Source organism: Halyomorpha halys, unplaced genomic scaffold (assembly GCF_000696795.3).
Source record: "Halyomorpha halys isolate HHAL.00 unplaced genomic scaffold, Hhal_1.1 Scaffold419.1, whole genome shotgun sequence".
NCBI classification, from domain to species: Eukaryota; Metazoa; Arthropoda; class Insecta; order Hemiptera; family Pentatomidae; genus Halyomorpha; species Halyomorpha halys.
In genome coordinates this window covers 167,851-194,496 of record NW_027114485.1, presented here as the reverse complement: position 1 = coordinate 194,496, position 26,646 = coordinate 167,851, and the positions used below count along the sequence as shown (strand labels likewise).

Genomic DNA, 26,646 nt, shown 5'->3' with positions numbered 1-26,646 from the left:
AAATACTTCAATTTTGAAAATATGTTCCAGATGATTAATCATAAAGTTTGTTGGTTGTTAGTTTTGAAAGGGCGTTTAACAGCCTGGTCATCAAGGCCTTGTTTGTTTGTTTGTTTATTAAGAAATTAAGGCGTAAAACACATCGGTCATCAACGCCAACACCCCACTCATGTACATACCCAGAAGGCCTTGTTGTTTCACAGTCATAGTTTTGGTATGGTGTACTGATCCGCACCAGTGGGACTCATTTCCGTGAGATATGAAATATTATCTAGCTAGGCAATTATAATTTGTTTAATAATCGTAACGATAGTGGAAAGGGTGATGAAAAGCAGATAAGCAACTGTTGTAATTTTAAAAATAAGGCAAGATAAATAGATAATTATAATAATTAAAGGCTGGCTATTAAGTTAGTCTGATGGATGAATTTAATGACTCTTTCTATAACGGATTCATCGTATCTCAACGTCATTGGAACATTTGTTGGTATCCCTAACTGGTTCAGAGTTAATGTGTAGTGATGCCATTAATCATAAAGTTTGAACCTTGAGTGTAATTATTCTCAGGAGACTTTTATCATGGAATAAAATTATTTTATCATAATATACATAAATTATTGACAGTATGTGAATTTAAAGGAGATAGTCAGGACTGCGGTAAAAAAAAAAAAAAAAAAAAAAAAAAAAAAAAAAAAAAAAAAAAAAAAATAGATTCTAACTGTTTATTGACGTTGAGACCTACTATGTTGGCCTTGGTCTGGGCTGTTGTGATGGATGGAGTTGTATACAATGAAAATTGTTTGTTTACATCTCCACTCATCACAACAACCATAATGAAGACCTACATCGTGGGTCGAAACTTTGGCAATCAATAAATATTTCAAAACTACTTTTTCTTCTTCACTGCAACCCTGATCTATTTCACTTGTTTTTATATCTAATTTCAGTTATTTTTGATCTATTTTTTTTTTGTTAGTCTGATTTATCAATCTATTTTTCTATTTAATTACTAACGGAGTGAAAAACATTACATTTAAAAATTAGCAACCACTGTGAAAATACAACTTAGCGAACCATTAACCAATGAAATTATAATAAACTAATATTATAAAAAAAATATATACTTAGAATATTCAAAAGATATATTAATCCGTTACCTTTTGAAGCCCACTAAATAAGGAGAGATCCGTGAAAGGTCTACCGAGAAAAGAAGATTTGTGAAGGGAGTGATGAGTGAATACTATTATTGGCCTGGAATGGCCTTATAGCCTTAAAGCATTCATAAAGGTCTGCCCTTAGAGCTCAGTTGGATTCACCCTTATAAAGCCTTCCTTTGCTAGGTATCTTTCCAAACCTTTTAGCTTTCTTTTTTTAGTCTCCTGGCTTCTTATTACAGTAGTCCTAGTTCTGAAGTTACTACAGGATCATTTTTCCCTTTGTCATAGAAAAGTCTGATATCAGGGCTAGAGTTCAGGAGTATAGTCTGGACGGACCTAGTTCTGTGAGTGTACCAACGGTCCTGGGGTTGGTATATAAGAAAAAAAAAACTAGCTAGGAAATTTTACCGTTCAGATTTAATCAGAATAAAAAACTTTTACTCTCAGATTCCTGGGTGTTTTTTTAAAACTTGTTTTGTGTATCCCGCAATCTGCAAGAATTGTATTTCTGGAATTAGTTTTTAACTGGATTAACTTTTATTGTTCAATTTCGTAGGCTTCGGCCCGTCTTATATACGCAATCTTCAACTGTATAATTTTATTATTTTGGAAATATAAGCCTTTGTTTTACAATTTAATGGAAAATAATTATATATCATATTACTGTTTAACCGAGTAAATATATACATCAATCTAATTATTTAAGTATTACGAATCAAGTAAGCAGTGAACATATGGTTAATTCCTAATATCTGATCTCGCAAATCACTATCTCATATACGTTATATTTTCAATAACTTTAAATCCCCTGGCGTGCTATATTTCAAGACAGAGAACTATTGGATATTAATGTGGATTAAAATATATTTTTTTCTTCCACTATCAAGTCAATATTAAATTATAGAAATGAAAACATAATTGTAAATATAAAATAATATTTATATAATTAAAAATCATGACAAATATAATTTTAAAACTTTGATCATTATTAAGGATTTGTTTAAAATAATCACTGTATATATTATTTATTTGGATATACTTAGATCATTTTGTTTTATTGTAATCTTTAGTTGCTCTTTAAATTTAATTCTCCTATATTTTTTGTATTATTTATATCAGATATCGTGTTACATATTTGTATGTATTATTTTATGCTGTATAATATTAAATTTATTATATATTATTTTGTTTTTTATATTTTATATTATTTTCTTATTTCAATTAAGTTCACATCATAGTTATTATAAATTCATTAGCTCACTATTATTAATTTTTTTAAATATTTATTTATTGATATTTACAACTGTACATTATAATACATTTAGTAAATCTGATCTAAGTTAAATTGGAGTGTTACAGGCGTATAGAGAAACTACCCATTGGTAGCACTCTAAATTATTAATTTAAAATTCGTTTCATTATTATTCACTTTATAAGTTCTATCATTTTTGTGGTATTTTTTAAATTGAATTATTAGATTTATTGCTAGAAATTAATTCATATTGTAATGTTCTAGCTTATAAATCATAGTAGCCCAGACAGCGCTCTAATATTCAAAAGTGTAACTAATTTATATTTATATAACAATTTATGTATGTTACTTTGGCACCGACTGATAGATGTTATCTGGTCGGACCAATAAAGAGATAAATCAACCGTAGTTTTTACTCCTACTGTCATTATAAAAACAATTTCAGAGCATCATCCTGAGCGATCTAAAACTCTGGGAATGTGTAAAAATAAATTTACCCTAACAAAATTATAAGATTGGGAAAACAATAACCAAAAGCATGTTATTGTTCATATTTTATATTTTTTAAAAATATTTTGTGTAGAATCAAACGCAATTAAATAATAAAAATCTACCACATTGAGATGAAATTAATAATTATTTCAAAACAGCAATTATATATTATTCAGTACGATAACCCTCGTACTATATTTCATGCTGATTAATGACAGTAAATTCTGACTGTTGTAATAACTATCATGGAAAAACAAAGTTGTGTTCATTGTTTATTACCATTGTCAATAAAATATATTTAGTTTTTCAAGTTTTGAAGTTATGGCAATGGTCAGATTCTCCACTCAAGTTGAGTGTTTGCGACTTTAGTGCACTTGCTCAGCCTCCACTGACTCACAAGTGTTGCGGCGAGAGTGATGTGCAGGGATCTTTTGAGTTCTGCTGTAGCCCTCCCACGTGGGGATTAGAGTGGGCTCAGGGATCCTCAGGTCGATTGTGTAAATATTGTATCATTATGTTATTTTTTTCATACACATAGTTTGATTATGTTCATTTTGTTTATCTTTTTGTTTGAATATATTTTAAAAGAGATTTTTTTTTCATTCATTTACTTATTTGTAATTTTATTATGAAAATGATCATTCTTATTCTTATTCTATTTCTATTGCCCACAACTGTGTGGCAGATTGTAATATCTATCAATAAATAAAAAGTTTTTCAAATTCACAAAATTGAAAATTGTGATCGAAATATGAATGAAAATTCTTATTATGAGTTTTCTTAGTGGTGAAAAATGATTATCAACTATATTTCTGCCCTGAATACAACAAAAGATAAAAAGTCTTTTGTGTACTTTAGAATCAGGTCCGAACAAATCGGGTGCCTTCACCTATTTCTGATGTCCCAGTCTGTTTAAGGTAGGTGCGTGAAAATATTTTTCTCATTTAATTTATTGTAAAATTCTCTCATAATTCGTTTTATTTTAATACAAAGAATAAGAAACGGTTGATGACTACAAATAAATAAAATTAAAGGTAATTAAGAGGAAGTTTTTTTTTTTTTTTTTAATTCGGGATTTAAGCTCTGAAATACAATTTCAATTAAAAAACTTAGTTAATTTAAAGACCACTTGATTATACATCGATATACCGAGTTTAATCTAAATCTTTTAATCAGTATTAAAAAAAAATGTATTAGATAAAGTGAAACTTTCGGACCGTTGATTTTATTAAAAACGTTACTACAACATCATTATATATCAGCCTTGAATATCTAATTTCAGTTTCATACAACTTTTTGTTTTTGAGCTACGCTGTTCACAGACATATACAAAAAATGAATTTATGTCACAAAATTGAAATCGAACATTAGATAAGTGAAAGTAAATAATGCTTGAGGGATGCCTTTAAGGATGCCCAAACTTAATTTTTAATGAAATGGAATAAATTTTAAAATGAATTGTTTATTATCTAATAAATTGACCTAATATGTTATTACCGCATTTTGGACGATTTATTTTACGGGATCAGATTAAATTAACTACTACTTTCTGAAGAAGCAGCTCTAAATCGTTACTGAAACGGATGATTTAACTGGTAGCCGATATAGCATTTGGTGGTGTGTATTCCGTGCTGTCCTGTAATAAATCTTCCCTCCCTACAGATAACCGAAAACAGTTCCTTACCGTCAGCAAAGGAATTTTCCCAACTTTTCGAATCAACATGTCTATTATCTTCATCATAATTTCTATATCATCTATATGTACGTATGAGGAAGTTTATTTTAATTTTAAATTAAGTAAAGGTTGAAATAGTGTTAGAAATAATTTAAGTAATGTACCGACTTAAAGTTATAATATTAGTTCAGTTCCTTATTATTTTACCATAGCAACACTATAGACTTTATGTTTAAGAATAATATTCATGAGCTAGTTAGATGTAAATAACTCCTAGGTGATGGAACAGGCGTTCAGAATTTTAAATCATCATTATATTGTCCTGAAATGATTATTTCATTTGGTACATATTTTGTTTTTTCTTTCAACTCATGGTTTTTCTTTTTACACTTTTTTTTTTTAAATATTACTTTAGTGCTTGTTTAGCTCAATTCTTAATTTTTTTTTTTTTTTTTTTAGAATTGCTCAATTCCGACACAATATTCTTGTTATAGTGTGTGGGAAACGATTTTCCTTTTTCCCTTAGCAATTTATCCTAACTAGTAGTAATTTACGTTTATATAATGTTCTCTTATGTCACAACAAAAAAAAACTGTTATATGTATACCCTTTATGCTAGTTTAAGATTTATTAAATACCATTGTTATTTTTATTCTTTTTATTATTCATTCTAGTTTTTAGTTATTCATTCTAGACATTTTATTTTTTCGATTGTTGTTTTTCTTCTTTTTATTATTCATTTAAAAAACATACATAGAGAATGTATAACCTTAATGTGTTCCCTAGGTAATCGATCTAGTCCGAACCAGATATCACTCCTTCCATTATAAACTCAAACCTGCTAGTTTCCAACCTTGAATCCTCTTCCATTCCTGACAATCCTCCGAGGCGCCTGAAAAGAAGATAGCCACGAGACTTGCTAATGTAAAATGTCATTAGAATGCAATCAATGGTTAATCTCTAGACGCCTGTAACACTCCATTTTAACTAAGACCAAATTTACTGAATGTATTATAATACACAGTTGTAAATTTCAATGAAGATATTAAAAAAAAAAATTATTCACTCTAGTTTTTATTTTTATTTTTTTCGATTTTTGTTTTTCCTCTTTTTATTATTCTTTCTAGTTTTTACTTACCTTATTTTATTTCTTAAATTTTTTTTCAATTGTTAATTTTCTTCTTCTTTTTATTGTCTATTCTAGTTTTAAATTAACTTATTTTATTTTTCAATTATTTTCCTTGTTTTTATTATCCGTTCTAGTTTTAATTAGGTTATTTTAATTTTTCAATCATTTTTCTCCTTTTTACTTTCCATTATAGTTTTTAATTATTTTAGTTTATTTTTTAATTATTATTTTTCTTCTTTTTCTATCCATTCTAGTCTTTACTTACCTTATTTCATTGCTAATGTCATAACGTGTGGCTTGGTTTCCTTCAATTGATTTAAAGACCGCATATAACACATTATCTGTGTACACTTATTCTTTTAACACTTTATTAAATAGTAATAACCAATATCAATCAATAAACAGTATTTTATTAAAATTAATTAAAGTTGAAGTATTAATAAATAAATCTACGACATTCTGTTAAAAGAATTCTTTGGTACTTATGACCACTTGGAATCTAATAGAACTAAAACGTGAAACTGCTCATCATTTCCTAATACTTCAGCACTTGTCAAACACTCTATATTTCCAATGTTATAAAAGTTCCATTATGATTACTAATATTAGGCCTATTTGCGTATATGGGATTTCGTAAATTATTATTTAATAAATGACATTATATATCTTGGATCAGTGCCAAAAAAAATACTTTAGGGACGTGTAAAATGGCTTCATAGAGGACCAAATAAACTGGCGTTACCAAACAATAGTGTATAAACTGATTTAATATATGAAATAAAATAAAATAATGGAGATTAGTATTATGAATATTATTTTTAGCCTTGATTCTTTGAATAAATGAGGAAAAAACCATAGGTGGAGAGGAGGTTGTAATACATTTTAATAGATATAAATTTGTCATAAAACAAACGAAAAACAAAACCAAAGAGCAATTTGTAAAATTTTAAACAATATAAATGTGAATAACATATTTTTAGGAAATATGTTACATGTATTCAAATGTCACACCGTTACTGCGTGGGTATCACATCATCAACGGAATGGGACATCAGAACGACTCTTTAGTGGTTTCTTCGCATATTTTTGTTTACCAGAATTTTTATAAATTTTAAATTCGTATTTATTATGTATACAAATATTTATTATTTAAAAATGGCCAAATCTGTTGACACTAATGGTAGAGTAAGTTACCTAACTCCCACTTTGTTTATGACTAAAATCCTTCTGTCATATAATATTTTATTTGGAGTTCACGCATTCCATCACTCATACAACCTTTATAGAGATATGATTTTTTTAAAGGTTTTCCTAGAAAATCAGATTTTTTTTTCAAACTTTATCAACAGTACTAAAGATTCCTCAATATTTGTCGTCATTTTCGAGATCTAAAATAGATTTCCTGTGATTAGGCAACCGTTTAGTACAAAAATAAATTGAATATCTTCGGAATTACTTTCAAGCCAACTTATTAACGAGAGTCATTTAAACTATTGTGGCATTGGGCAGTGACTACACCGCACTGAGCCTTCAAAATGAAAAAAATCTAGCGTTTACAGTGAATCTAGTACTTTTCCAGAAAAGTGGAAATCTTAGGAACTATGTTAATATCGAAGGAATAAAAATAAGCAAACTTAATAGAAATAGGAGTACTATCAGATGACGACCTTCGTTTATTGTTATTTACAACTTTATACAAATATATAAAACAAGTAAATTTGCTGTAGGTGACATAGTGACATGATACAAACATGTGGAGAATCTACCCACTGATAGAACTCCAATAACATTTCTAGAAGAGAAGATCTCGAGGCCATCTTCTTTTCAGGCACGTAGGAGGATTATTAGGTAATGAAGGAGAAGCCAGGTTAGAAACAAGTGGATTTGGGTGGTTGAGAAATTTATCATGGAAGGAATAGTATCTGGTTCTGGCCAAATCGTGAACATATGGAACATTGAGGTCCGGATGGATGACTTGATTTGTGACAAAGTAAGGAATATTAAGGATTTTACGAAGGATTTTGGACTGTAAGGATTAGATTCGGGAGGAATTTGATGGTTTAGTGGAGCCCCAAATCTCAAGAGTTTAAATCTAAAGATGATTTTGGGATTAAGGATTAAAAACGTGGATCTGTTATTAAATATTCTAGAACTAATGCAGAAAGCTGTGTTTCTTGGTACTATAATAAAAAAAATTATCAATATTAAAGATTAAACTTTTCTAACCTCATCCTTAACCCAGGATGAGTTACTACTTACTACTGATAGGTACTACTTCCGATAAAATTTGGGAACAAGGAAAATTCCTAAATAATAATAATACATGTAATTAGAAAATAGCAGCTATTTCCTAGCTCATTGCTTTAATCGAGTAGTTTCGAAAATGGTTTATAAATACTCAGTTACAGTAAAGAAACTTGGATTAATATGGGGAAAAGATTTATGATTTAAAAACCCTTTAAAAAATCACATTTCAACAACGGCTTAAGATACGAAGGTGTGACTAGTGGCTTTGAACTATATGTTTGGTACAGTACACCCACCTTAATTACTAACATTTCCTCCCGAACTATTATGGTTAGACGTAATTAGAGCTTAAATTAGTTCAACCAAAACCATAGGAAACTTTATAACTAAAATTCCCATAGATACAAAGTTAATTTATTTATGAATAATTAATATATGAACACTGTATCTAAGACAACATTAATCATTTAGTTAGCTGTACTTTCAGTTCTTCCGTTTTTGTTTTTCCCCAAATCTAAATGTGTTAAAGTAAATATTTCTATTATCTAGTTACAGTGGCGATATAACAAATCCTACCTTTTCCATAATTATTCTTTTATCGAACAATAATGGAAATTTGTCTAAGGAGTCACTGATTTAACCAACGTATATTGCCATTTATTGAAGATAGTTTTCTTTCCCATCCTTGTCTTTATTTTTTCAAATTCTGACTCCAGTATTGGACCTTGGGTCGCTGTAAAAACACCGGCCATATTGTTGCGGGAGAAAACCATTTTTCCACTCTGTTATTTCAAGAAACAGTGGACTCTTTTTAGAACTAATATATTGTTTTTTTCTTAAGAATTATCTATTTATCTTGAAAAGTTATTAGCTTATCATTGAGAAAAGACATCCAACTTCAAGATCAACATTAAATACATTTTATATCTTCGAAGCAACCCGAATGTCCAGTTAATAGGTTTATAATTAAAACTAACAACCCTCCCACTTTCAATGGATTTCATGTTGTATAACCTTGCCGTACGTGCTTCCTTATCTACTATTAGATTCATATCAATTCAACAGTAATTTTATCTATTTTATTATTAATTAAGAATATATGATTTTTTAAAAAAATAATATTATTAAATATTTCTCAATAGGTTTTCAAAACTATTAGAATTTAAGTTTTTTTTTTTTAACATCCTTCGCATCTTATTATCGTGAAGGATAGTCTCTCTGGGATGTCAATATTTTGTGAAAATTATTTTATTTTTTTATAGAACGTTGTAGCCAGAGTGGTTGGTTTAGAAGGTTCGATTCCACCTCCAGCTGTCAGGTCCTAAATGAAGGACAAAATAAAATTTTAAAAAAGTGTACTCCTCTATTATTTTTATCGTCATATTTCTTAACTGTATTTCTGTAAAACAGAAACAAGAAGTAATACGTTTGAAAACTTTGGAAATTTAAGTAATGTGGTAATTAAGATTAAAGGAAAATGATATTACACCATTGTCTCCAAAACCAGTTGAAAGATATTTTTTCGGAACATTTTAGTAGTATTCAGTAATTATAGGGATCAAGAGATCCTTGGTAGTAAGGACGCCAACAGAGTGTTATTTTTTTTATTTAAAAAAAAATAGGGTCAGTGAACCTTAAAAGTTGTAAATTAAGTAATGTTATGAAAATGTTTCGATGAAAATCTAGCAAAGTGCCTTATCATTCTTGGGTGCCCAGAAATGTAAATGTAGTAACTTTTTAGATTATTTGCTGATGCTATCTATTATTGACTGTTAAAATAATATAATAGAAACTTCTATTTTTTTTTAATATTAATTTATTGCTATTTACAACTGTACATTATAATACATTTAGTAAATTTGATCTAAGTTAAATTGGAGTGTTACAGGCGTGTAGAGAAACTACCCATTGGTAGCACTCTAATGACATTTTACATTAGCTGGTCTCGTGGCCATCTTCTTTTCAGGCGCCTCGGAGAATTGTCCGGAATGGAAGAGGATGCAAGGTTAGAAACTAGGGGGTTTGAGTGGTTAGGGAGTTTATACTGGAAGGAGTGATATCTGGTTCGGGCTCGATTGGTATAATAACTTCTATTTTAGAATTCTTTGTAATGCTTTTTAAAATTTTTGAGTATTTCAGAATTATAGGTTTATGGCTCTTTTCCCTCAAGGCGAACAGTTATTCAGACAGCATATTCGAATCATGTCGATAGGGAGAATACTGACGGACCTATATCAAACTTTTGTACTTTCAAGATCCTGAAAATTTCTGGCTAGAGAAAAATATTGATAAATCTGAATGCAACACTACTAGTTACATCGGTATTTCAAGTTACAGCACAACTGATACAGTACAATATAATGTCAATGTAAATCTTCTTTACTTATAACCAATTTTTTTAAATGGAAAATAATAAAATGTTGAAAACTAAATAACGATATTCCACTGAAATACAGATAATGATCGAGTAATATCAAATGGTATCACTTTCAGTATTTACAAACAATCTCAAAGAAAAGCTGGACTGAGGTTAAAATAATATATTAGATTAAACTATTGATTTGTTTTTCGTTAATAAATCAATATTCGAAAATAAATCGACATCATGAAGAGAATATAACATTCTCTTTAATGAAAGGAATAGCCCCTTTGTAAATTTGAGTTCGTATCTCATAGTTGAAAAATTAATTTGCACATGATTTTAGGGGATGGCCGAATGAAAACATTTTTTAGTTAGAAAGGGTTAATAAATGTCGATTTAGGATCTATTGAAATTGGATCTGTTGATGGTCATGATGATGATGAAGAAGTAAAATATATTGAAAGAGGTGAACTTACTCCCAAAATTTCTTCTCCTCCTTCGCAGTCATCTTGTCTAATGCCGGGGAGATACTCCATAAATGTTCTACTCATACATGATGACTTTCATTGAAGAATGGAAAAAAAAAGATTTGCCCAGAGCAAAAAAATGGCTCTCTCATGCCCTTAGTCTCTTTTTCTGTTTTTCTTTACGCTACTGCCAGCTAGAGAGTTTAGTTCTTTACTGTATTGACCACTAGTGTATACTTAGGCATATACATATTAATTACTATTAGGTATGTCCGTGAATTGCGGTGAGCCACTTTCAGTTAACATCTTTCGTTTTTTTAAAGAAGCAATATTAGATTAAAGAATAAATTATTTTTACTTAATTATCAATAAATCAATATCCAAAAATAATTTTTTTTTAATAATTTATTTATTGATATTTACAACTGTATACATATATACACACCAAGTAAATTTGCTGTAAGTGATATTATGACATGATAAAAACATGTGGAGAATCTACCCATTGATAGAACTCCAACAAAATTTCTAAAGGAGAAGATCTCGAGGCCATCTTCTTTTCAGACGTCTAGGAGGATTATTAGGTAGTGAAGGAGAAGCCAGATTAGAAACGAGTTGGTTTGGGTGGTTGAGAAGTTTATTATGGAAGGATTGGTATCTGGTTCTGGCCAAATCGGCAACAAAAAATAAATTGAAATTGTAAAGAGAATATAATATTATATTTCATGAAATGTTCTTTAAGTGGAAATAGGAAATTCAAAGAGACTCCTCCGAACGTCAGTTACCCCCTTGCATGACTTGTCTTAATTAAATTATGTTTTATGATCCCTGTAGGTACCTTCGCTAAGTTATTGCAGCCATTAAAACATTCCCTGCTGATATTTACAAATGTCTCATTCCATATTTACAAGCCCATTGTATTGAAATGAGGACATATTTAATTTAACAGAAATCATTAGGGATCCTTTGTCTTTTCATTTTGTCTGCATTGACCCAAATTCCAAAATTGTTTTGTTATCACGCACGGGAGGGACTCTATGAATGGATATATTGATGACCTACCTCAGGATGATAGCTATTTAGTTAAGCATCTCTATAAACATAAAAACTGGATATAATTATTTCATAAAAATTTACTATCTTATTTTCGAATATCTATTATCAACCGTGTCATAATTCTAATTCCTTACCACGTCGAGTCGTTAAGAAGATCTGGCAGAGGTTCTGACTAGACTCTATCCCTGATGAAGACCTGAAATTCAGGTCGAAACGTCGGGCAAATAAATAGTTTTTGTCTATTTTCTGACTGCAGCTCCACCATCTTCTCCACAGTCCTATAAAAATAATAAATGTTAAGTTATTAGAAGCTGTTCTTAATACTTTTAATTTTATTTTACAGATCTGGAACCTTAGTCGCTGAAACTATTCAGTTCAGAAGTCATAAAAAGTAAGTTTTTATAATATATCTCTTTATTATTATTATTATAAATAGAAATCATATGTGTCCTAGTTCTGCAAAAAACTCCTCCTTGGGCAATGTACCGCTTAATTAATAAAATAAAAAAATAATAAATAAATCTGTGTCGTTACAACCCATTTCAGAGAGGTTCAGTACTTTTTAAGGAAATAGTTTTACAAAACCAACGGTTGGGCAAGCAGGTTATCTAGTCAGACTGCCACATTTTTTCCCAATTAAGGGTATCCTCTTTATAAGGATGAGTGATCATCGGAGGGCTTCTGAACCCCCACGGTAGATCCAAGCCTAATGTAACAGAATTAGTAATTATCTGGCATTGGAGTTACTAGCACAGTGCATTACCACTGCACTATCCCGCTCCTCAATTAAATAAATAAAAAATAATATTTTTATTACCTAACAAGGGGTTTGGTGTAATACTTAATGAATTAGCGCTATTTTCGATAAACGGCTGGTGTATGGAAATCAAATTCAGATCAAGTTTAATCGTAAGAATTTTCTCCTTTCCTATTGAAATATCGAGAATAACTTTATACGGACTGGAAGATATCTCTAAACCAAGAACATTCCACAACTCATAAAACAGATTTCCTCAGCCACGTTAGAACATGGGCCAGAAGGTAGGTGTTCCATCCTCCCCTAGTTGAGAATAACGCAGTATCTGACTAGTTGGTAGATAACCTCCATAGAACTTTATTTACCTACCCTCACTATACACTCAAAATAAAAAAAAATAATGTAAATAAATTGTATTAATTATATTATTTAATAAAAAAAAAAATTGTAACTAAATTTTTGCTAACCAATTTTTTAAACTTATCTGTTAAGCTATTATAAAACTTTTTCATTCACTTATAAAATCATACTGAGTTCAATTCCGTTTTGATACTATTTTATCTTTACTTAAATGAATGTTGGTATATCATTCATTTAGGTCAAGATGAAACTGAAAAGGAAAATTAATGCAAAGCATTTGAATTACTCTCACATCAGATAGAAAACGCAGTAACTGTTATTTATCATAATTTTAAACATATAAATATGCAGTAAGTGATATACAACACTTTTGACATTTTTTAAAAAAAGAAAAGGTCCTGATTACAATGATGTCTAAATGTGTAAAGAATTGACCTCAAATTGACGATGTCTTTCTGAAGGAAAACAAGAGCCAGGAAGAAAAAAAGGCAGTTATCTCACCCCAATTTTTGTTTCCTTCAATGAAAGCTATGTATAATTACTAGTCAAAACTGATGAGTCTGTCAAGTATAGGTAGGAGGAATAAAAAATGGCAGCTGTTTCAAAACCTTAAACAAACAATGATTTTTCATTCGGAGCTCTATATCATAAAAACTACCAACAACACTAGAAAATTTAAGAGAGCAATATTTGAAGAAGAGTAAATTTGCTGAAATATTAGCCCAAAAAGATCTATTTACGTCCAATAGTTCTCGAGATATAGCTTTTTAAAAAGCAAAACTTCTTAAAAATCCACTGAAAGATTAGTAGTTAGTTAATTTATTTTGAGAAATCTATATCTCAGGAAGTATGAGACGTACAGATGTCTATTAAGACTCAAATTAAAGCTAGTTTAATGGACTATAAAGAAGTTTACGACCTTTAACTTCGTAGGAATAGTAGTTTTCATCATATTTGCTAAAATAAATTGATTTATAGTAGTTTGGACAATAAATTTGATATATGAAAAACTTCATTTCAGAAACCATTGGACGTACTGATGTCTACCAGCTCTCAAATTAAAGCTAGTTACATTTACTACAAAATAGTTAATTATGTTTATCTTTGTAGGAGTAGTAGTTTTTATGATATTTGACAAAATAAACTCACAAAATGTTAATTTCTAGTTGTTTGTATAAAATTGGGTTTTTGAAATAAAATATATCTCTAGATCCATAAGACGCACATATGTCTGCCAACACTCAGTATAAAGGAAATTTAACTTACTATAAAGTATTTTATGACAGTTATCTTCGTAGGGGTAGTAGTTTTTATGATATTCACATATGAATATAAATTTGGCAAATGAAAATTTGTTCGCATAACTATAAATCAATTTATTTTAGCAAATTTCATGTAAACTATTACTATTACGAAGATAAACATCATAAACTAATTTATAGCACATTAAACTAGCTTTGATTTGAGTACTAATAGTCATCTGTATGTTAAATGGTTTTTGAGATATAAATTTTTCAAAATTAATTCACTAACTACTGATCTTTTATTACGCCTATACATTATTTTTATGAAATGTTGCTTTTTAAAAAAGTTATATCTCGAAAACTATTTAACACAAAAAACTCTACTAGGGCTCATATTTTAGCAAATTTACTCTTCTTTAAATGACGTTCTCTTAGGTTTTCTTGTGTTGTTCCTACCTTTTAAGATATAGAGCTCCGAATGAAAAATTAGTTTTTTTATCGCTTTGAAACAGCCGCCATTTTTTATTTCCCCTACCTATACTTGGCAGACTCATCAATTTAGACTATTAATTATACATAGTTTTCTTTAAATTGATTAATAATTGGGGTGAGAGGGGTGGAATAAATGCTTTTTTTCTCCTCTTGGACTCTTGTACTATTTTAAAAAGACCAAAAACAAAACAATCTGGCACGGGTTATAAACATTTATTTTGGTAAGATAACAATTGAAAACATAAAATAAAACTGTCCTTCAAAATAAAATAAAAGAATAAACAAAATTAATATATAAAATAAAATATTGACGGACTGTGATGGGTCAAAGACGAGATGGACCCTGAAGAGAATATTGTACTCTCTGAACGGTCAGAACCGATGTTTTCATCTACGATTGTTGAAACGTTGGGTCGACGCCTAACTATTTAAGCAGAAAGGATCTGATGATAATATCTACTGATATATTTACGATATATACGAAGTACACAAAGGCGACTGAGCGAATGATATTAATCCGTAGAATGTTGCCTTGTTCCTAGGTAAAATTCCTTCCGTCTGTTTCTCCTGCACTTTAATATTTACAATACAAAGAAATAAATACAGATAAGAGGGATATTTTAAAATAAAACACACTTCTAACGCAATAAAAATGTAATTAAAAAAAAACTACATCTATTAATAAATATTTTTAAATTAATATTAAATAGAGGGTTAACATCTTCATTCCTTTATTTCATTGATTCTCAGAATTTTAATTTTTGTTTTATGTATTGATGATATCTGTTGTGTAAAAGGAGTAAAAAAAAATATAATCTAAATAAAGATAAGATTAAATATATGGGCTTTTGTACTGTTCTTTTTTTATTAAAGTCTATGCACACTGTAATAAAAAAGCATGTACTACTGTGTATGACACTAATTATGATGAAATGCAAAGACAATTAAAAACTCAAAATTTCAATTTCATTTTCTAAAACCGTGTTTTTTGTACTTAATTAATTTGCTTTACGCAGTTAGCAGCTCGTTTTCTCTATTTAGTATTAGTACTCTTGCATTCCAATTTCCTAATCTGATGCATTTTCATCTGTTTAATAATGTTCTTATAAATTTAATTTATTGTTCTTTAGTATATGAGTTACTTTCAGACTAACACTCCCTTCTACTTCACATTACATAGTGTTTTGGACTATACTCTCTTGTTAACGCCATAATATAATTACCTTGTAAATAATTGTAAATAGTATTTGAGTTTTATTAGTATTCAATTTAGTTACATTTATTTTTATTTGTATTGTTTTATTTAGATTTAGTTATTTGAAAAGAAAAATGTGTAATTATATTTGTTTGTAATAATGAGTAATGGAGGCAGTTGCTAGGGGTGATCCTTGTTGCTAAGAAGCGTCACCTAGCAACGGACCGACCATCTTAGTTTTTTTAGAGCAGTTCTCACTAATTAGTGGCCCTGGTAGCGTCCTCAGCAGCCCTCTCTGCGTTTATAGTTTAATAGTTTGGACATTTGTTGAGTGTTTTAGTCGTCACTACAGTTCGAAACCAGACCTTTTCTGTGTTTCGACTTTAATATGAGTTCCGACTAATTAGTGGCCCTGATAGCGTCCTCAGCAGCCCTGTCTGCGTTTGGTTGATATTATTTTATTAGACATTTTTTTAGTGTTATGTTCTTCATAATAGTCGGAACCAGACCACTTCTGTGTTTCGATTTTAATATGAGTTTTGGATAATTAGTGGCCAGGAAGTGTGTAACCAGCCCTGTCTGCGTTCATTTTGTCGGCTCGCCTAATACAATACGACTGTTGGATATTTGGACCATCGATGAGCCAGACCTACACATCTCGGCAGCACCTCTTCCCCTGACCTATCGGAGTGGAGCAACCTTTCGTCGTGCAGTATTTATTTTACATATTTATTTCTTTTTTTGTGTGTGTAAATTAGTTTTATTGACATTTTCATAATTTATCGAACAATTTTATTTTTATCTGAGAGGGTTTTTATTTTTACTTGTATATTTTGTTTATGTTAGCCTTAATTTTTTTTTGTTTTTGTTTATGTTTGTTTATGTTAGTAAAAATATTTTAAAGTGTTTAAATTGAACCAAATAAATGTTTAATCCGAGCCAGTTTGGTTTTTGTTCATTTTAAAGCCTTCCAACAAAAAGACATAATCGATTTGAGGTGGCTTTAACTCTCTCTGATGCAGTGTTGGACCACATCCCCAGGCTATAATAAGTATCCGTCCTCCTTCATCTGCCCCTAACTAACTCTACAGTATAATCTCGGTTATTGGAACTAATTACTACAGGCGGGTATTGAAATTACTGAAAAGTTCGGATTACAAAGAGTTCTTGGGAAAATGATGTACAAAAATTCAACTAGATGAATGTACATAACTATTTTTATTTGTTTCATTATTTTTTTTTTTTTTTTACAAATTTTTAGGAAATTTTACAGTTTGATATTTTTAATATTAAATTTTAAAAAATGTGTTTTCTTTTACATCACCAGTAATGCTAAGTGATGTTTTAATTTGTTAAAACTATAACATTGTTCATCTATAAGTGAAAAAAGTATGGTTTTATTTTAAAACGTGTTAAAATAAAATGAGTCCACCAGTAAAATTTGTATTATCCATATTTCTACTATTAATCAAAATAGTTTTACAGAATCAGATGATTTTTACAATAGAAATTGTGTATTTCTAACTCCAACAAAACATATAGGAATCAGATTACACTTACATAGGGATCAGATTATCCAATGTCGAAACTGTGAAATTTTCAATTTCCATGGTGATTTCAATAACTTGCCAATAGATCGGGAAGTTAAAAATTTCCTTTACACTTTTATTTAAAAACACAAAAATTTGTTTCTTACTAAGTTTTCTTTAAAATAAAAGTAACTTTTTCTTTATGCCAGTTGGGATTATTGGAGTGTTCGCAGTAATGGAGTGTACCGAAGTTCGGATTAACAAGATTACACTGTACTACTAGAATTCAACAAGTGGATTACATTTTCCATTTAAATTTTTAACAATTCAAAGTGAAGGATTAAAATTATATATATTTTTTTTAATATGTTTCTCATTAACAATTAAATGCTTACATTTAGCTACGTCTCAGTTTAGTTCCACCGGCGAACTGGTTATTGGGTCAGTACGGATAAGTTTATTTCGCTTTGGTTATTTCCAGGGGGTATGCATTCGCCACGGAAATGTAATCCATCTTGCATTCCATTGTATCAAACTTATAATCAACTGAATTGGAATAACTAAACGTGATGAGTCTCGGTTTGTTCCGTTTGTTAATTTTACATCAACTGAATTTGTTGTATTGTTCCTAAATTTTAAATGTATCATTTATTCAATAAATATGTAAATTCTATATTTTATGTGAATAACATCCTAAATAGGTTAGGATTGTTTTTTTTTAAATTCATGCATACGTATAAGATAAAAAAAAATCTGCGAAAATAGGACATTATTGTTCAATCATTACTTTTTGCCCATGATTTTAGTTAATAAGCATTTTAAGTTTTAAATTAAATCTTCCTCAAGATGTATAACGTAATATGTGACAGCAAGGAAGCCTAGATATTTTAAGAACTGTTTGACAGGAAGCGGTTACACTGATCGATCTTGAGGAGACCGATTTAGTTGACAGTGGCTAAGTTTAGTTCCAGTTGGCACAGTTTATATAAATGTTCCAAAACAAATAGAAAATCGCAAACAGATTTATCTTTTTTTGTTATGCCGGCTAACGAAGGCCACCTATGTCTTTAAAAATTATATTTTTGTCAACTACATGAGTCGTTAAACGTTTTTAGATTCAGTTAATTTGGCGCGATGTAGATTCTAATAATATCTGTACCTTTTAGTAATAATGATGTCTAAGTTTACATTGGTTGTACCCTCGCCTTGTTTTAATTATAGTAATAGAACTCTTCAATAACTGATAATAAATAATTTCCATTATTCCTTTATATTTTTTTTTACAATAATTTATACTCAATTTCACTACGATATATAAACAATTTTAAGGTTTCTTCCTCTTTTTTTTCATATGTTAATTCTTTAAATAACTTAAACGTGGCGGGAGAAGCTTATATGGATTTAAAGAACGTGAAACCTCCACTTTCAGATACTTTATGAGTGACGTTGAAAGTCTGGTACATCAAATATTCATTTTTATCCAGAAATATCTTTGTCTTTCAGCTTCATAAAACCGACAAGGTTAAATTTGTAGTTTCTATAACCTTTCGAATATGAAAAAATGAACTGAACTATAAATAGTTAACCAAATTGGATTTTTCCATATGTTCAAAGCCAGAACGTATTCCTGATATATATATTATTATTTTTTTTAAAAAATGGAAATTTGAGTTTTTTCTATGTTTTCCAAACACAAATCAAACCGAAATGTATGTTCTCGAACTATTTACTCAGTCTCGTTTAATTGTTAATAAAATAATATCTCGGTTCAGTTAGATTACAGATAAACGTACTCATTTTTTACATCTACCAATAAAATAAAAAAGGTTGAAAGGTTCCGAAATGATTCAAATAAATCATCAATCCACGAAAAGGAATACTTCTTATTAAATGCCAACATTAGCCAAACAAATATAAATGTAGTTCAACTACATCTGAACAACCTACTAACTTGGAATTCTCACAAAAGACTGCAAAGATAGGAAACTGCAGTTCAATTCTGACTATTAAATCATTACTAGACAAATTTACAATATCCTGATCTACACGAGCACAATAAGGCCTATTAGTACAAGAGCCGGAAAGAATAAAAGGCAGATACCTCACCCCGATTTTTGACCACTTTAATGAAAGCTATGTATAATTACTAGTCAAAATTGATGAGTCTGCCAAGTATAGGTAGGGGGAATAAAAAATGGCGGCTGTTTCAAAGCGATAAAATTTCATTCGGAGTCCTTTATCTTAAAAAGTAGGAACAACACAAGAAAATCTAAGAGAACATCATTTAAAGAAGAGTAAATTTGCTAAAATATGAGCCCTAATAGAGTTATTTACGTTAAATAGTTTTCGAGATATAGCTTTTTAAAAAGCAACGTTTCATAAAAATGTTGTATGGGACGCACTGAAAGATCAGTAGTTAGTGAATTTATTTTGAAAAATTTATATCTCAAAAACCATTTGACGTACAGATGTCTATTAGCACTCAAATTAAAGCCAGTTTAATGAGCTATAAAGTAGTTCATAATGTTTATCTTTGTAAGAGTAATAGTTTACATGAAATTTGCTAAAATAAATTGATTTATAGTTGTTCGGACAAATTTTCATTTGCCAAATTTCTATTCATATGTGAATATCATAAAAACTACTTCCCTTACGAATATAAGTGTCATAAACTAATTTATAGAAAGTCAAATTTCCTTTATTTTGAGTGTTGGCTGACATATGTGCGTCTTATGGTTTCTGAAATGAAGTTTTTCATAAATCAAACTTATTGTCCGAACAACTATAAATCAATTTATTTTAGCGAATATCATGAAAACTATTCCTACTAAGGTAAAGGTTATAAACTTCATTATAGTCCATTAAACTAGCTTTAATTTGAGTGTTAATAGACATCTGTACGTCACATAGTTCCTGAGATATAGATTTCTCAAAATGAATTAACTAACTACTAATCTTTCAGTAGATATTTAAGAAATTTTTCTTTTTAAAAAGCTATATCTCGTGAACTATTGGACGTAAATAGCTCTCTTAGGGCTAATATTTCAGCAAATTTACTTAATTTAAATCTCTTAGATTTTCTAGTGTTGTTGTTAGTTTTTAACGTATAGAGCTCCGAATGCAAAAGTAATGCTTTTTTAAGGTTTTTTATTCACCCTACCTATACTTGGCAGACTCATCAATTTTGACTAGTAATTATACCTAGTTTTCATTAAAGTAATCAAAAATTGGGGTGAGATAAATGCCTTTTTTTCTTCCCGGCTCTTGTACAAGGTTTCCTTCGGAAAGACATCGTGAATTTGAGGTCAATTCTTTACCCCTTTAGACCTTATTACATCATTGTAATCAGGACCTTTTCTTTTTTATAAAAGCCTTCCCGGCTCTTATACTATATCTGGAAATACGAAGTTGAATTTGGAGCTCTACTAAACCTTCGATTACATCTTGTATCCAATCCTTACACTCCATAATCCTCAATGCTCCTTACTTTATCACAAACAAAATCATCTATAAAGACCTTAAACTTTTTCTAGATGTATTTTATTATAATGTAATCCTATTTTTGTGTAAATACAGTTCTAAATATCAATAAATAAATTATAAAATAATATTTTTTCTGAAATACTTTATATTTTTTAACATACATTCAATCTTAATATTTTGAATTGATTAGCCATTTATAATATAATGAAAAAGCTATTGTTCTACCGACATTTTTTTTTTTTAGTGTCTTCACTTTTTGAACAGTTTTAAATTAATATTTGGGGATTAGTTAGGGATTGGTAGACACGGATGTATCAATTAAAACTATGTTTCAAGACCAATTTAGGTGGTAAGAACAATTTCTAACTTTCGATTTTAGATTAATTAAAAGTAAATAAATAATTCCCCTCAATATTAAAATTTAAAAAAAACTATATGTATATATATTTTTGCGTGTAGATTTTTATATAAGAGGATGTTGTGGGTTTTGGTGTAAAAAAGGACCAATTGTTTTAGGATTTTTTTATTTTCGGCGTTTTGGCCCCCTTTTTTGGGGTTTCTTCGGGGTTAAAAGGTTCCAAAAATTAATTAGTTAAAAAGGTTCCAAAAAAAAGAAAAGAAAACTGAGAATATTACAACAATAATTTTTCTTAAAAAATATTATTGTTGTAATTCTAAAACATATTATTGTAATTATAAAAAATATTGTTGTATTTTAAAAAAACAAAATTTTTTTGTATCTTTTTGCCCTGCAAAGTGGGGCGAAACGTCGGACATTAAAATAGTCTTAAACTATTTGTCATTTATTTGACCCTGACCATCTTCTTATATTTAAAAAAAAAATAGTAAATATTAATTGAATGTCTCAGCTCCACCGTGACAATAGACACTCCCGTTTAGTAGAGCTAATTCTTTGATCTTTTCTCTATCGAATGCTTTAATTCATAAGAGTTTTACTTTATAACGATACATTGGAAGCTGAAACGCCAAACTATAGACGTATTTACGCATATATTCATAGTTTTATAAGATTATGTTCAATTAAAGAAAGAAAAACTCACGATCAAAAATTCTCAAACATTTTATCACGTAAATGTGCCATTATTATTCATATTGTTTAGAATATGACTAAAAAAAAAAAAAAAAAAATGTTCCCGTGAAAACCCCAAATTTCGGGGTTGGATGAGAGACAGCGGATAGCAGGAGGATCCAATGACTCAATTAGCCGGTTGTTATTCTGAGAGGAGAGATTGTAATGATGTCACCGGATACCCTTCCCTATTGGCCCGTCCGAGAGCCGTAAAACCCCGCAGGCAGCCAATCAACGGCATCCATTAAACGAATATATAATTAATGCCGGAGTGACTAATGAGACTATCCGTACTCAGCGCCAGTCGGAACAGATATGCAGTACGATCGGGCCATTTTTATTCTATCTCCGTGGCTGTCGTAAAACCGATCTTAAATGATTCAGCTCAGCTCTAGCTTGTAGGCTTTATCCTCATCGCGATGAAGCGTCGGAGAAGAAATAAATCTTTAACTAGTTGGATGAGCAGGAAATGATTGGAAGTTATAAAAATCGTGCATCTAATTACGAATAGAATACTAACTACGATTATATTACTACATAACTAAAATAATTTTAATGATGCTATGTGATACTTGAATACTTATTAAGTATCCTTTGAATTTAGATCATTTGTTTTAAGGTTGGTTCGGTAATGGCTCTACCCCAGTATACGGAGACAATACCGCCTTAGCACATTAATATCCCAATCCGTAATGTTTTGTTTTTTTTCCCGATCCCTCTAACAGAAATAAAAAGTAAATTAATAAGTGCATTACTGTGAAAAAGAAAATAATTCCTGTTGGAGCTTACCTTTTACTACCTTTGGTATTTTAAGGTTACCTGTTATGTTTATTTGTTATATATGAGATATCCATTCTAAAAAAGGTGCTATTTTAAGTCCTGAGGTGAGGGGCCTCCTCGTGTTGTATCGCATATAAGATAAAAATAAAGAACATTAATTAATAAAGACGATAGATAATGGTGAAATAATAAGAAAAACAGTCAGAAGTCGAAAAGAAGTGTGGAGGAGGGGGTGGGGATGTATGAGAAGATGGATTTATGAGGTGATGTTAATAGGGTTCTTGGAACCTTTCGTGCCCTGCCACCTCGCAGGAAGGGGGGATGGAGTGATAGACTGGAATACTGGATTGAAGGAAGCAGGGAGACTGTCAAAGAATTTAAAGTGTCTCCGTGTGATGTGTTGTTGTACAGTTTCTAACTGCAGGTCGTTATGAATGTGTGCCATGTTAGGTCTTTCCAGAGTTGTCCATCTAAATATCTTCTGTAGTGTGCTGTTTTGGTATTGTTGTAGTGATCCCTAATGTAAAAAAAAAACCTTCCCATATCATTCATCCCCCCCTCCGCCTTACGCTTATCCATTCACTTAATAAAAGCAGGATTCCAACGAACCGATCATTATATCTCTACATATAGAAATGCCTCCATTGAAAAAACTTTTCTGTTCCAGCTACTTCATTTCAGAACTTTTTATCATTATTCATCCTTAAAATCATTCAAACATCAACTATATATCCACCTCCTTGACTATTAAACTTTAATGAACTTGTGAATAGTGAATAGAACAATATAAGCATAGATAAATATATGTCTTTGTTTATATTTTATTTCATATAAATATCGTAATAGATTTATATAATTAGGTTCAAAATAAGTTAACGTTCCAAATTGTTATCCTTAGAGGACTAAGTGTTTATGTCCTAGAATAAAGATTGATTTTCATTACAATTCAAAAAAATGTTTAACGTACCAAAAATTATTTATATGTGCAATCCTAATGAAATCAAAGAACGATGTTTATGAAGCTGTGACTAATCCAACATGAGTTAACAAGAGAGATCTCTAGGATGAACCTGATCTTTATTATTGTTTATTTCTTACGCTACCCTTCCTGTAAGGCTACACGGATGCTAGCAGCAGTAGGAAGTAATATATGCTTGCATTACGGCCCTCTGCTACTATCAAAACAATTTACACTATTTTTCGTTACCTGTGCACACAAAATTCATCTGATTTAATACACTGTCTTCTTCTATTCAATCTGCCAGTATCCCTGGTTTAGCTCCTTCCACTTATCTAAGCAGCGGTGGATGAATCCAACTACTTCCTTCCAGCCGTACACATAAGCCTTTTTAGTATGGGTAGTTCTCCTAGATCCTCAGCTGAGAAAGATCGCTCCCTGTGAAAACGTTGAACCCTGTCTCATCAGTGCGGCCCTCATTGCCTCCAAAGCAGTAAATGTAAGTACGACGTGCTCGGCGGTCTCAAGATTCCGAGAACTTCGGCATAAGGGATCGATGTTCTTGCTATGTGCAACGGGCTTTGTTCGGAAATCCTCATGCCTCGATAGGAACAAGTAAATCTGGTAGTCTGGGAGGACCCATGCTGATCCAAGCGTGAACCAACAGTAGGAAAGTACTTCCTCCTTTTTGTGAATAATCCCACCATTGTCTGTAGGAACATGTTTATCACTTTTTAAGTTTACGCTAACCTGCTTAAATATCGCTCAAGACCTATGGTACACCCTATATATATATAAATATTACTAGTTTGGTAAATAATTTTTCAAAAACACAATTCATTACTTAAGTCAGTATTATGATAGTATTCTATATAAATGTACATTTTTTTTGTTTTAAAATTACGCTATAATTTATTTTTAATAAATTATTATTAAAGGATATGGTTTTATCAAATATAAATGCTACTTTAGCTCAACATTTTTGTGGCCAATTTATTATTTTTTTTACCTACTCCCCTAATGTAATATAAAATAATTTCTATTTGAATTGTGGGAGATTTCATACAATTACAAGTTGATAGATGTTTCTTAGATAGATGGCAAGGCAAGAAATTCTCAAGTAATTCTTCGATAAAAAAAAAAAAATCAGATAGATCAAATGACGGAACGATTTGGAAAACAAACGAAAAGTTAAGGGGCTATGCATGATAAGAGGGAAGGGACTGAAACGTTTGTCATCAAAAGAACATAATGATAATTGTACCATCAATTTTAATGCTGACACGATATTTACAAATGATATCAAAAACCACCTGCAAACTAATCGACCGAAGATCCAACATCGTGGATCAAAGAATGACCAAGGTAACGCTAAACCAGCAAACCAACTAGACGAAGGTTAAATAAATAAAATAAAAGTAAATGAAAATTCTAAATTACAATTATAATAGTCCAGAAGATTTAAAATAGCTATCATTCTTTATTCCCATCGCCATTTAATAAGTTCCAAAAAATGAATGAAAGTAACTCAAAGCATGTCCGTAACTGAGATATCGGGTAATTCTTTGAGAGCTAAACACCGGAATGGATTAATCCAAGTATGCATTACTTCGTTTTTACTGCAATGGAACAAACACCTGGGGGACATTAGGTCGCAATGTTGATCACCTTCACGTAAGCCACGCCTTCAACATGCTACAATGTTCCAAATTCCTTATTCTGTAATTTTCAGGCTAACAAAAAAGTAAGCTTAGGTTTTAAGTACGCTCGAACATACTATATTCAGGTCCGCAGAACGCAATGAAAACTCGTAGCATTTTGCTTTGGGTGAAAGTCAAAAATACAGAAGGCGTTATTAAAGAATAAAACTGTGCAATGAAATTAAATTACATGCCAAAAGTAACTTGAGAAGACCTGAACAAACAGAAATAGTCTAAAAACCATATATGCAAAATTATTTTTAAATTATTGTTTTTCTAAAAATAATGTTTTTTTTAATAAATTATATATTGATATTCGCAACCGTATTAAAGTTTATACAAGTGAATTTGATGTTAGTTAAACAATAGGATGATACAGACATATGGTGAATCTACACATGGATAGAATTCCAATAACATTTCTAGAGGAGATCTCGAGACCATCTTCTTTTCAGATCACACAGAAGTGTAATCGGGTAATGAAATAGAAGCCAATTTAGAAACAAGTAGACAACGTCAGGAAGTTTATCATAGAAGTATTGGTATCTGGTTCTGGCAAAATCGACAACATATAGAACATTGAGGTTCTCATGGATGTTTTGATTTGGGACAAAGTAAGGAACATTAAGGGTTTTGAATTGTAAAAATAAAAAATAAAATAAAATTGGCTGCAAAGAACATAGGTCAGTTGAGTTTCCTACCCATTTACAATAGAAAGGTAGATAAATACCTTTATTTTTGGGTTTAGGAATAAAGTTTATAATTTGCATTTTTTAATAAATTTGTTACATTTGAATAAAATCTATGAGATTGAACAAGTTTGAAACACGCGTAACGTATAATACCGTTGGGAATTGTGTAGGAAGCACAGATAAAATTAATACCAAACCATATTCACATTACTGCCCCAATTCATCTAGCCCGAATCTAAAATGAGAACAGCCGTTTTCGAAAACAAAAATATGTTTTTGCATGCATAGATTACTCGCTCAAGTATTACTCCGAAATACCGTTTCGCTCGATTATGCCCAAAAACAAATTTAACTACAGACCGACACAGGACCGAACTTGTTCTTTGATGTCTAAAACATATAATGCGAAAAAAAAATTCTTTTTTGAGGATTTCTTTTATTTCCTTCATGAATTGGAGGCGTCTATACCTTCGGGAGCAAAGCAGTTAAAACGTATCAGAAAAATAAAACAATAAATATGTAAAAAAAAA

The 26,646-nt window shown here is 30.2% G+C and overlaps 1 protein-coding gene across 1 annotated transcript in view; it reads left to right on the top strand.

Annotated features, from left to right (window-relative positions):
* LOC106682506 (diuretic hormone receptor) overlaps positions 1-26,646 on the top strand; it is a 283,519-nt gene that overhangs the window by 89,256 nt on the left and 167,617 nt on the right. The window contains exon 2 of the mRNA XM_067051687.1: positions 12,180-12,227. The gene's annotated coding sequence lies outside the window, so the exon portion shown is untranslated. The remainder of the gene's footprint in view (positions 1-12,179; positions 12,228-26,646) is intronic.